General features: G+C 46.1%; 1 long non-coding RNA gene across 1 annotated transcript in view; it reads right to left on the reverse strand.

Annotated features, from left to right (window-relative positions):
- Window positions 1-1145: 1145 nt before the first annotated feature.
- Window positions 1146-13635, reverse strand: part of LOC138920527 (uncharacterized) — a 40832-nt gene continuing 28342 nt past the window's right edge. The window contains exon 4 of the long non-coding RNA XR_011431882.1: window positions 1146-2649. This is a non-coding gene — a long non-coding RNA (uncharacterized lncRNA). The remainder of the gene's footprint in view (window positions 2650-13635) is intronic.

Genomic DNA, 13635 nt, shown 5'->3' on the forward strand with positions numbered 1-13635 from the left:
TTTGACACAGATGTTAGCTCAGGGCGAATCTTCTTCAGAAAAACAAAAAAAAGAACAGAAATCCCTCATCTGGGTTTATATCTAAAGGAAATGAAATCAGTACCTCAAAGAGATACCTGCCCTCGCATGTTCATTGCAGCCTTATTCACAATAGCCAAAGTATGGATGCAACCTAAATACCCATCAACAGATGAGTGGGTAAAGAAGATGTGGTGTGTTATATATGTGATGAAATATTATTCATCCCTGAAGAAGGAATGTTGTTGCCATTTGTGACAACAGGGATGAATCTGGAGGACATTATGCTAAATGAGATAAGCTAGACACAGAAAGAAAAAAACTGCATGATCTCACTTACACGTAGAATCTAAAACTGGAATTCATAGAAGCCGAGAGTAGAACAGTGGTTACCAGGGGTGGAGGTGGAAGAAGTGAGGGGATGTTGGCCAAAAGATATAAAGTTGCAGTTATGTAGGATGCGTAAGTCTAGAATCTAAGGTACAGCATGATGACCATAGTTAATGGTGCTATATTGAACACTGGAAATTTTCTAAAGGAGTATGTAGGGGAGGAAGACGTTTCCTCTACCCACTCTGGGTCCTTATGGCCAAAGAATGAATTAAATTCACATGAGACAAAATAACAGGAGAAAATTAAAGAAAGCTTTATAACATGTATACATGGGAGAGGCTCAGGCAAGCTGAGCAACTCGCCAAAATGGCTGAAGCTACCACCTTAAATATCATCTTCAGTTAAAGACAAAGGAGGATGTTGGGGCTGAGGGGAGTCAGTTACAGGAGATTGCCAGAAAAGCACAGTAAACAAGAATCAGGTTATTATGCAGATTTAAGTCCTTGCCTTCTGCATTGATAAGAGTTTCTAGAGATAAGGTCACCCCCCTTCTTCCTGGTACAGAGAGGGAGACCCCTTTACAGATGGAGATTTCTTTTACAATATAAATGTCTCTTAACAAAGGGTAAGTAAATTCTACTTTTCCGAGTTTCTTTCCTATCCGCAGTTTTTAAGGTAACCAGCCCAAAATAATCCTCATGCCAAAGAGGCATATCTTGGGGTGGCCAATTCCAGTCCCCCACAAGTAAATTTCAGGTGCTCTCATTTCACAGCAAAGACAGTAACTACGTAAGGAGAAGATATGTTAATTAGCTTTACTATAGTAATCATTTCACTACATATACGAATATCCAATCAGCATATTGTATATCTTAGATCTACACATTGCTTATTAAAAATAAAATTTTTTAAATTAATATCACTCCCCCCAAAAAAGAATGCATCAGCTTCGGTAAGTACTCATTGAATGAATGAATGAATGAATGAACAGGCAGAACACCGACTCCTTCATCATTACGCAACTAACCATAAGAGATTTTGCCCAAAATAAATCGGAATTCCCAGGTAACTTTACTCTTCTCCCATTAGACTCAATTTCCTCCCATCTCTACACTTGCTTCCAGGATTTAAGCTTCATTTCCAGTGATCCAGTAAAAACTGTTTCAAGAAATCAACCACCAAAAGTAATTTGCTTCAGTCCTCTTATAATACTAATAATAATGCCAAATATTACCATAATTAAAGTTTTAAAATCAAACCAAAACAAGTTAAATAGTTCCCATCCCTCATATTATTGTTCAGGATGATATAAAAGATAATATTTACTAACTAGCAGTCATAACGAAAATTAATCTTTTAAGTACTTAATGGATTTTCTGATACAACTTGGCCTCACAATTATTCTCAAGTAAATAGAATTTTAAATGTTCTTCTTTTTACAGTTGATGTCAGAATCTCCTATAAGTCACCAAGAAGAGAATAAGGATTTTAAGACTACTGATGGACAGCAGCTTAAATAATGACAAGATGCTACTCAATCAGCTGAAAGTGCCTTCCTGAAGCTGTGATACAAACCTGAATTCCACGCATCCAGCCCCCCTTCCGGCCCTCCTTCACATGCTTCCCAGTCCAGAGAAGACTCCTTTCTAATCGTCTTCCGCCGAGATGCCCACTGACTCTCTGTGGTGCTTCCACAACTCCCATGAAGATGCAGCACATGGGGTCCCCTCCCTAACAAGTGGATGTGCCAGTAGAGGAGTATGCCAAGCCACTCTCCTGTTTAAAAAAATCCATCACCCTCTGATGTTAAACAGAGATGGCGTTCCAGGGGAAAACCAGATTCCCAGCATGGACATTCCTCTGAAACTGGTGGGGGTGCAGCTGGGCGAAGGACACTAAGAACGCCTGCCTCCCGGTGTGTGGAGAAGGCCCACGGAGAATCAGGCGTTTTCCCTTCTGTGGCCGTCTCCTACCACACCAGCTCATTCTTCGCACGAGCCCCTTTGGTTCCTGACTACACTGTCTCCCAAGGTCTGGTACCATTAGGTGTAGCAGCAGGTGAGTCTTAGAAGATGTTTCCAAAACGAAGCTCAAGTTCAATGCCACCAGCTGCCAAAAACTACCAGCTGGCTCTCCCGGAGAGGGTGGCACACTTCGGGACACGTACTGTCCTGGAAGGCCCTCCCTGGAAGCTGAGACGTGAGACTGCGTGTGGTAGCAACATAATCAACACAGCTGTCTTTGAGACTTATTCTCTCCGAGTTTTGCTTCAGGAACAAGAAATCATTGCAACAGGGTCTGTAATGAGGAAAACAAATACATATTTTAAATTTGGATTTTCCTTAAAACATTCAACAAGCCACTAACTTCAAACATTGTAACAACCTTAACTCCTCGCCAAATCAATTGCATTATTCAGTTTTATTGTTTTTTTTCCTCAATTAAACATTGGCAACTGGAACCTGTTTCACCGAAGAGGGAAGGCGGGTTTAATGCCATCCCGGCCCTGGGTTATGGAGCTGCGGAAGGCTTGTCTGTGCAGTTATCCAGCAGCTGGATATTTTCAAGTCTGAAAACTCACAGTCACTCAAAGGGATAACCTATATCCATCATCTCACAATAATTGTATTGATTCTAAGGGTAAGGGATTAAATCTGACTTTTAATGCTCTACCATTTTATCAGTGCATTTGAATAAAGTTTCAGGATCTGCACAGGCCTTTCCCATCGGAATTTCATGCATATCCCACTCAGATATCCTGTGGTTCTGGCTTGTCACAGAGCCAGGCACGTGCTTATTGGATTAGAAATCTAGATAGACGTTGGGGGCAGTTGAGAGCCAACCATCTATTTCTAGAAAATGAAGATGCTGGCCACACTTTTTTAAGAATGAAGCTATTTCCAAAGGAGGTTAAGCTCTCTGGGAAATAATGAATGTCCCTGTGCAGAAAGAGACCAACGTGGCAGTCCCCACCACTCTCCCTGGAAAGCCCTGCTTGCAGGGTTGGCCCTTGGCTGGCCTCTGGGCCCTTGGCTGTGGGCTCCCATCACCCTCACTGATGAGGGTGCCTTGCTGCCCTAAACTGTCTGTACCGACAACACGGGTTACACAGAGCCTCCCTGGCCTGAGCCTGCTGTGCCCTGGAGCTGGTTCTGGGTGGCACTTCCCCTGATCCTATCACCGAGGAGAATGGCTGGTCAGGTGTCCCAGCAAAGCCAGCCCACCAAAGGACACCAGTGGAAAAGGCAGAGCCCCCTCCCTCCCAGGAGCTGACACGCAGCCCCTCGCGCCAGAGGAGGGACATTGCTTCCTCCCCTGCAGTCAGCTGGGTTCACTCATTGTCTTTTCTTTGAGCAAGTGGCAGAGATGAGAAAAAGAGAACCTGAGATAAGAGGAGGGCTGTAGCAACTGCACAGTTGCTAGAGGGAGCACTGCATAGTCAGGGGTGCTGTGGGCTGAACGTCTGAGTCCCCCCAAAATTCGAATGTTGAAACTTAACCCCCCATGGGATGGTGTTAGGAGATGGGACCTTTGGGAGGTGCTTAGGTCATGAGGATGGGGCCCTTGTGAAAGGGATTAGTGCCCTTATAGAGATCCCAGAGAGCTTCCTCATCTCTTCTGCCACATAAGGTCACAGTGAGAAGACAGCCACGTGCAATCCAGAAGAGAGTCCTCACCAGAACCCAACCATGCTGGCCCTATCTGGGACTTCCAGCCTCCAAAACTGTGAGAAATAAGCTACTGCTGTTTATCTGTGGCAATTTGTCATAGCCGCCCGAGCTGACTAAGACAGGGGCAAGTCCTGGCACTTTAATGACAGAAACTTAAATCAGTCCCAACAAGGAAATGTGAGGGACTGAGGCCAGACAGCCCAGGAGGAGCATCGAGAAGAGGACACAGGGGCTGAGACTCAGGAGGACCTGGTGGGAGCAGCCGAAAGAGAGAAGAAGGCACAGTGGCATAGGCCAGGCGGGCAGCTGTCCACTCTCAACGGAGGGAGCCAGCAATGTAGAGACACAAGCCCGACTAAAGGAGGTTTGTGTGATTCTTGTTCACTGGCTAACTGGTCAATAAACACAAACAGACATTTGCCCACAACTTGACTGGATTTCCAGTCAGGTGCTTTTGTCCCTGAGGTCTGGAATGCCAGTTGGCTAACCCGTCACAACGTCAGCACAGCCCTGTCCAGCTGGCCTACCAAATAGGACTGCAGGCTGTGGGCCACACTACCCACTGCAGCATGACACGTGGACACCACCCCACCACCGCCCAGGACCCGAGGACATTTCCCTAAACGTCCGCCTAGGACACCAGACATCATCAGAAACTGAATCAGTGTGTGTCTCCCGACTTCCCGCTAGAACATCCGTATGGCATCCCTCAGCTCCTCCTTTCTGACCACAAGACGTCAGGAGCACATATTGTAGTCCCATTAGAATCCCCATTTTCAGGGTTTCAGAGAAGAGTTTCCCATAAGACATTTAGTGGAATTCTTGATGACAATGTTGATACCTTTCTGAAACTCTGGAAACATGTCAGTTATCACACAAAAATACATAAACCTAGACTGAGACCCCATTCACAGAATGGAGACCCCATCTCCAGTTAGCCCACAGTGAAAGTATAGGTAGGAGGAAATGTATCCATCAAGTGTATAGAATATTCCATATCATGACTACAAAGACAGGGGAAAGGGTCAAGCCCCACCTAAACATAACGTTGACCGTCTCCCAAACAGGGTGGGGTGGGGGGTCACTTCTAACATACAGTTTCTATTCACCAAAGTAGGAATTTCAAATCAAACCCAAGGAAGTGTACCTTTTAAGGTTCTGTGTATCCATCTGCATAAAAAGGAAATCCTGAAGATGAAGAGAGAAGCCCTCTGTGATCCTTCCTGCAGGGGGCGTGGCAAGGCCACACCTCTGGGTGATTCTTGGCCAGGAGCACAGTGGTGCCCCGGGTTCTGGACCAGCTAGGGATGGGCATGTTTTGTGGAAGCTCATTCTTAAGGCAAGAGCTTCAGCGCATTTCTGCCCATGGGTTGGAGGAGCCTGGAGAGAGACGGATGGCCTTTTCAAAAGGCTGTGGGACCTTGCTTGTAGCCCCTATTTATAACAATGAAATTTAGACTCTCTTAACAAGCAGCCGTCTCCAGACAGGGTATTTACATGCTGAATTTTCCCTGCTCTGCAATTCTTTCCTTTCTTCCCTGTCCATTTCACTGCTTGTTAGTGCAGACAGAAGGAAGGGAACAGGAGAAAAAGGTGGAACGAAAACCAGCCAAGCGATTACCCCTCCACGTCTGCCACAAACACTGAGAGGAGGAGTCTGGAGGAATGGCGCTGATGAGGTGGAGGGTCATCAGTGATTCCCTTCTTCCCCAGAACAATAACCGAGACTTCATCTCTTTCCTCAGCCACAGAGGAGCCAACGGCTAGAAGGATAATAAGGGAAAAATATGACTGTTTCCATCTTAAGCACTTATTTCAATATTGCACTAAGAGTATTCTGGGTTTGTGCATTTCAGAATCCAAAATTTGATAATTTATGATCTCGGACAGGTCCAGATACAGAGGTGGAAACATAACAAATTGGGATGACATGTTTACAGACTCTGGTGCTGAAAGCCGATGTACTGGGAAATAGCTGTTGTACCTATCACGGTTTAGGAGAGAGAGGCCAACTGAGCGTCAGCTGCATGGGGCCATTGTATTACTACACTAACAGTTACGTTCCTAGACTGGAAAGTATTTACAAATATTAAATAGCACGGAATAATCGAGCTATTATTCCCTTAGAATAAAATGTGATTTTCCCCCTCCATGCGGCTTAAGAAATGTGTAAAGATTCAACACAAAGCCGTTATGAGAAAATAATGTGTCTGCAGTTAGAGATGTGGATGCTAACCCAGACCCCACCACTAACCAAGGGTTGTGTCCTTGGCCAAACCAACCTGGGCTCCCTCTGCCATAGGACAGGGCCAGGTCCCCACTGCAGAGGGCTCTGTCAGGCTCTCCTGAGATGGGGCATTGGAATATCGAGCACAGAGCCTGGCACAGAGTAGACGCTCCATTAATGACAAGGAGGAGACATTATCTCCAATTTAAAACAGAACGGCAACCCGAATCTTTGAGATCTTTTGCTAGAGTCAAAACTTCTCTTTAAGATGAATGTGCTATTCTATCTTCTTTTATCCACATCCACCACCAAGGAGCTGTCCCTCCTCCAAGGTAACCGAGTTTGCCTGAAAAGACTTCTCTTGTCACAAGGGAAACTTGCTGGCAAGCCTTGTTCTGAGTGGTGGCCCTCAAAGGACATTCACTAACGATTCCCAGGCCTGGTCTCCCCCACTGAGCCCCCAAGAAATACCCGAGGCCCTGATTCTACTAGCCCCCAGCAGGCTGGTTCTGGGACTGGAGGTGGCGCCATGACTCTTCTGCACTTCCATCATCCTTTCCCTGCTGGACTCTCTTTGGCTGCTCAGGCAGTGAGGGTGCCCCCTACGTGTAGTGGCCTCATTTGTAGGAGGGCAAGTGGCCTTCACTGGGACTTGTCTTCCCGGATAGGTAGATTGATAAAGATATAAAGGCCTGCTGTGTGTGTCTTTTACCTAGCATAGGTCCTATGTACCTACTGTTCTAGTAAATATGTGTGAGCACGCACATGCTCCAGACCCTGATGTAAAATGCAGCATTTACTATGGGTCAGGTCAAAAAAGTTTGAAGACCTTCGGTCTAGAAGGAAGGGATTGGATCTGGGCAGATGGCTCTCTTTCCTAGTCCACTGGGATAACTTGAATTTCTGGAACACCATGACCCTCTTTGCATATGGCTGCTGTGAGCGACAGCACTGGTGTTATCAGGTGTTAGCCATCCCCTTCCATTTCCTCCTCATGAGGACATGTGGCCTCCACTGTGGATGGGTCTCTCTTGTTCTCCAGATGGTTCCTACCTGGTCCAGGACTGCTGGACTCTCGGACACATCCCTACAATCCTTCTTTCCTGCTTACACAAAAACAAGTACATCTCCATCCTTCAGAGACAGGAATATAATTAAGAGAGGAAACTATACATCTAACTAACTACACTATTATATACTCTTGTTGGCTTTGAGAATTCCCTTTGTATCCACTCTATGTTAACATTTTTCTCTTAAGCATGGTGATGGGCTCACGGCCTCTCACAGACTCAACATATTTCCACTGACCACAGCTTCTCCTTTGGACTTTCATATTTCGACACTTGCTGGATCCTTTCGCCTTTCAACTCTGCCCCTCCCATTCAGGAAAGGATTCTCTCTGTCTGGCTACAAGAGCGTGTTCCAAAGCCACCCTGATCTTTCCCTGCTTTAAGAGTGAAATAAAATCAGCTGCCCTCCAAGGAGTCCTGGTTGCATTTATTGGAAAACAGAATCATAAACCAAATTCTGGGGCAGGGGTGTGGGGCATGGGGTAAGCGAATGGCAGCAGTTGCTGTTCATGATGGGGCCGAAGCAGGGCTTTCTTTAGGCATTTGCATTCACCTTGATTTTTCCAAATTTTAAACACTGTCAGCCCTTCGTTTTGTACTGTATGAGATGTCATCAGCAACCAAGAATTTTGGTGTGCTGACAGTATGAAGAAAATTAAAAACAGGAGTGTCTGTGGAGCATGCAGGTGTATGCAGGCCATGCCCTCAGGAGTGCCAGCTGAGGCCTTGGAGGCCAAGCCAGGTGTGTGCATCACTCACCGTCACCTATGGGCCACCACCTCATGCATTCACCTCCTTTGACAACCAGGTTGTTATGAGACAGGCACAGGGCAGGGCGGGAAGTGGCCGTGGGCTGGGAGAACGGGGCAGCTTCAGCTCTGTCGCCCTCTGCGCCCCTCACACTGATCGTGCTGGCTCTGCCCCGTCTGCTGCCTCTCCTCCTGCTTTTGTGGAGGAAACATTTAATGAGTCGTTTAATCCAGCCTAATTCTCCTCATTTAGGTCGCTGTCTCCTTGGAAGGCTGCTTCATGCTTGGAAACAGCCGGAAAAGCCTCTGGCATTCTCCCCCCAGGGCCCGGCCCCTCAGAGCCATCACTCCAGCTGCCAGTTACCCCAGTTCTCACACTGAGGCCAAGAGCACAAGAGAGCCTTGCTGGTTCCCCATGACAGCTGCAAAGCTGGCCCGAGGTCTGCATCTCCCGGAGGGGCCGTGCGCAGCACCTGCGCACTTCAGTGACCACCCCATGGAGAGGAGGCAGACCTCCAACAATGACTGCTCCCAGAAGAAAAGCCAACCCCCTCAGGCATGCGCGTCTCTAATGTTTTATAGGCATTGATGTGGCAACCTGAAGGAAAGCCCCCTGAGACTCTGGTAGCAGCACCTTCCTTCTCTCCGTTTACCAGCTTATTCCTATGGCCCGTACAAACCAGATGAGAGAAGTCCCACGAATTGTATGAGCAAGTTCACATGAGATTCTTTGGGTTCACTGTTAAGTCTATGCCCCTGAGAATCCCTTAAAGTAGGAAAGCACCAGGCTTCAGAAGGTAGCCAGTCCTGATCAATGAGCCGCTGGACTCTTCCATTCCACGTACTGTGCGCACACACACACACACACACATGCATATGCACATGCACACACAGAGACACACATGCACATACTCACGCATACCCAAACGAAATGCGCACACACACACAGAGACACACTCACACACGCACGCAATTGAAACCTAGGAAGGATAAGGGGAGAAAATAGTTACCTGTTTATGGACTGTTCATGCAAGAAGGGACACCATGATTACTCCTTGATCCGAGAAAAGGCACCATAAAATACCTACTGCAGAGCCTTTTAGAAAGGTTCCTTTTTCTACATTATTCAATTAAAAACAGATTAGAAAATTCACATTTATCAGAGAATTAATATTTTCCCATCAATGCTGGAATCTAAATATTCAAACAAACCAAAAGTTTGCCTCCCCACTCAGTCTCTTTACGGCACAGGGCGAGTCTGGCTCCTCGATGAGCTGGCCTCTGGGCTAAACCGAAAGCAGCCAGGAGCACAGGGGTTTGTGGCTTCTCCCAGGAGGAGCAACCCTCTCAATCTTCCGTTCAGACCCCAGGCTTTGCGGGGCAGCTTCTCGTGTTTTGCAGAGATGGATAAACTGTCTATTCCTTTAAAGGCTCCGCTCCTCCGCAGAGATGGTGACCCAGGGAGCAGATGATGGAAACCTGACAAATGGCCGAGTCAAGAAATCAGGAGCACTTTGGGGAGCTGATGCTGATTTTCTGCACAGGGGTCAATGTAGCTGTAGAGCTGGGCAGCCGCCAGTCAGAAAGTTCCCTCGCTGTTAATGTGACATGACAAGGCTATTTTCTCTCCCCCAAATCAGCTGCTAGGCAAATGCAAGAGACTTCACTCCACAGAGTAAGTCAGTCCACTGGAAAATAATGTTAAACAGGACAAAACAAACCTTGTCTCGGTGTTTGGGATGTGTTTTCAGAGAGAAAAAATGCACTTGCAGTGAAATAGCTTCACAATATCCCCACAGGGTCGAATCCCGCTGTGGCTCTGTGGTGACCAAAGCCCTGTGCTGCTTTCCTTCCATTTATTTGTTTGCATTTTTTTCCAAGTTGAGGTTAAGGTATAGATAACACACAGGCCAGCCCACTCGAGGCGCTACCAATAGCTACAGGCCTCTCACGACTTTCTCTTGTTCCTTATTTCAGACTTCCCCCAGGTTTTTGGAGTACAGGGAGTAACTGTGTCCCTCATTTTAAGGAGGACAGAAAGCCAAATAAAAAAGGTGAAATTCTGGGGCAGAGACAGAAATGCAAGCTGGTCAAACTGCCATTTCCAGCAGGACTCTCGTTACCAAGGCAAGCAGAAGGCTCCAAACAAAAGATCTGCTGGGTGTAAGCTTTTACTCAACAGCTATTGTGTGCCAGGCTTGGGGTTACAAAGACAGATTGGATGGGGACCCTGCCTGCAAAGAATTTCCATCCTAAGGGAGAAGACAGAAGGGCAATATGAGACTGAGCGGTGTAAAGGATGACGCGAGGTTCCATTAACATCAGAGGAAGACGCAGAAAGTAGGATGGAAGCTGGAATGCGGGAAAGCTGGGACAGTGCACTATGTCTAACTTCAGTTAGCAGAGAGGACAAGAAGGAGAATGGAGGGCACAGTAGTTCAAGTCATGGGGTCGGTTGGTCAAGGAAAGGAGCCTTCAAGCACAGAACATTCAGGTACAGGCCACTGCTCTAGTCCCAGAGAGAGCTACCAGTGGCAGTGGAGAAGACAGCCAAGATGAAGTTGGGAGAAAGACAGGATTTGACAACTGATTATATGGGAAGGGAAAGGATGAGTGAGAAAGACCTCAAAGTGACTTTGACGTTGGGTCCTATATGAAAATGATTCCTTCATCCAAGATAAAAAGTCAAAGGGAAAGGTCAGTATGGGAAACATGGAGTTTCAGGTATCAGTAGGGTATAGATGGGAGTACCAGCCAGGAGCAAAGGAGACGGGTCTCCGTCGGAGCTCAGCCTGGTGTGGTATAGCTGACAGGGGTCAGCAGAGAAGAGCATGTGAAGGGAGAAGTGGACCGTGGATGGAGCTCTGTGGAATAACATCTCTGGAGCCCTGAGAAGGAGGGGCAAGGGTGGGCTGAGAAGCTGAGAAAGCCAGTAAAGTTTCATCACAAATATCATGGGAAACTGAGGGGTTAGCTAAAGGTAGTTGGCAGCTGGGTCCCAGGCACTGGTGTGGCAACTGCATGATTTCCCTCCAGTAGCATTTAGCATCTTCAATGATTGAAGAAACCAGATGAGTGAGTCACCCTAGTTCGGTAGTAAGTTCCTTCTCTAGATTTCTACTCTGCTAGGCACTGTGGGGAACAGAAAAGACATAAAAGCATGGCCTGCAGGCTCAAGGACCCTCCATCTAATTGGGAGATAAGACTCACACACATTGAATGTATTGATAACAAGAGCATGGAGCACATTCCAGAGCATGCTAAGCGTTAGTTCTGCAGAGAGAAAAAATACACATGGCAGTTGGAAGTAGGAAGAATTTGTAAAGGAAGGGAGGTGAAGCTTTTAAGAAAATAGCATATACTAAGATAATCAGAGGGGAAAAAGAAACAAGTAGCAATATGGCAGTTTTAATTTCAACATTATGGATAATTACACTAAATGGAAATGGCTTAAAAAGAAACAATTAAAAGACATAGGTGATCAGACTGAATAAAGAAACATGACCAAAATGTATGCTGTCTATAAGAAACCCATCTTAAATATAAAGACAGAGAGAGTAAAATATAGACAGATATAGATACAGATATATATACAGATACAGATACAGACATAGGTATCGATACACACACATATGTTAAAAAGCAAAAGGATAGGAAAAGATACAATGTGTAAACACTAATTAAAAGAAAGCTGGAGTGGCTATTAATATCAAACAAAGCAGACTGCAGAACAAGGACTACTCCCTGGGTTAAAGAGGGACATTGCATAACTCACAAGACATGATAACCCTAAATGCCCATGCATCTAACAACAGAGCTTCAAAATACATGAAGCAAAAACTAAGAGGACTGCAAGGCAAAAACAGACAAATCTATAAATATAGTTGGATATTTCAACAGTCCTCTTTGAGTAATAGAAAAAACAAATAGACAGAAAATCCGTAAGAATGTGGAAGACCTAAACAACACTATCAACCAACAAGACCTAATTGACATTTACAGGACACTTTGTACAATGACAATGGAATGCACATCCTTTTCAGGAATAAATCAAATATTCGCTAGACTAGGCCATATTCTGGGCCTTAAGACAAACCTCAACAAATATAAAAGAATTGGAATCATACAAAGTATATTCTTTGATACAGATGGAGTTAAACCAGAAATCAGTAACAGAAAGATCTCTGAAAAATGCCCCAGGATGCCAAATGAAACAACACACCTCTTGGTAACTCATAGGTCAAAGAGGAAGTCACAAGGGGAATTAGAAAATATTTTTAACTGAATGAAAATGAAAACACAACACGTCAAAATGTGTGGGACGCAGCAAAGGCAGTGCTCACAGGGAGATCTGTAATATTGAGTTCTCATATTAGAAAAGAAGAAAGCTCTCAAAGTGATGATCCAAACTTCCACGACTAGAAAATAGGAAAAGAAGAACAGCTGAAAGCAAGGAGAAGGAACGAAGTAACAAAGATAAGAGCAAAAATCAAAGAAATTGAAAACAAACACCATGTGGCGAGGTCGCCGCTCTTTTCACTCTACACTCTCATGACTTCAAGACCCAGAGCTGTGCCTGCAGCCCAGCCACCTCCCCTGAACTGGACCAATGGGTCCCCCAGACCCCTCAAGCCCGACCTGCCCAGAATCACACTCATCACCTTTCTCCTCAGCCTGCTCCTCTCCCTGGGCTCCCACCACCATCCGTCCATCCACTCGCCCAACCTTGAATCCACATCATCCTTTTCACCTCTCTCACCATCCCCAACATCCAAGCAGACTCCAGATCCAACTGAAGACACCCCCTAAGACTCCCTTGAGTCTGTCACCTGCTCTCCATGTCTGAGCACTGCTCTGTGTCACGCCCTCATCTTCTACCTCCCGATACTGTGACAGCCTCCTATGTGGCACCACATCCAGCCACCAGCTCATACTGTGGCCCTAGTGACCTCTAAAACGAGGTTCGGTGTTTGAGAGGACAGGACTGGAGTTGGCCAGAGCTGGCCAGCTCCCAGTGCGGGGATAGTGCACCAACACCACCTAAACTGGGCTCCAAACAATGCTGCAGAGTTTTCATTCCAAAACTTAGGAGAACTGCATCTGCAAATAATAATTTATGGGTTTTCTTAAGTCCAATACACAGTACCCGTAAATAAGCCACAGTGCAGCAATTCCTGTTAATGGAACCAGAAAGCAGTTTTCAGTAATTCACCTCATACCATACCAAGACCTTTGGGTCAAAGGAAAGTATAACTAATGGCATTGGATTTGAAAGACCGTGTCTAACCCCCCAGCACGTGCTGATGTGGTGGAGCGAGGAGCAGCGCAAGGCTGTTGTGAGCTGGATGCCCAGGAAACACAGGGGTTGTCTTTACCTGAAGCAAGAGTTCACTTTTATTTTGCCTTGTTTTGCTGCCTCAGTTAAACTAGTTAAACGATCGAGGCTCTTCCAGCTGGTTTATTTTGGCGGTGGAGAAACAGACCAATTGGGTTATTTCCATGGAAGCGGTAGTGGGGGGATTGGGGTCACACGGCAGTCTGTACACCATTTGACACACACAGAAACC

The sequence above is a fragment of the Equus caballus genome, chromosome 1 (assembly GCF_041296265.1).
Source record: "Equus caballus isolate H_3958 breed thoroughbred chromosome 1, TB-T2T, whole genome shotgun sequence".
Classification (NCBI taxonomy): Eukaryota; Metazoa; Chordata; class Mammalia; order Perissodactyla; family Equidae; genus Equus; species Equus caballus.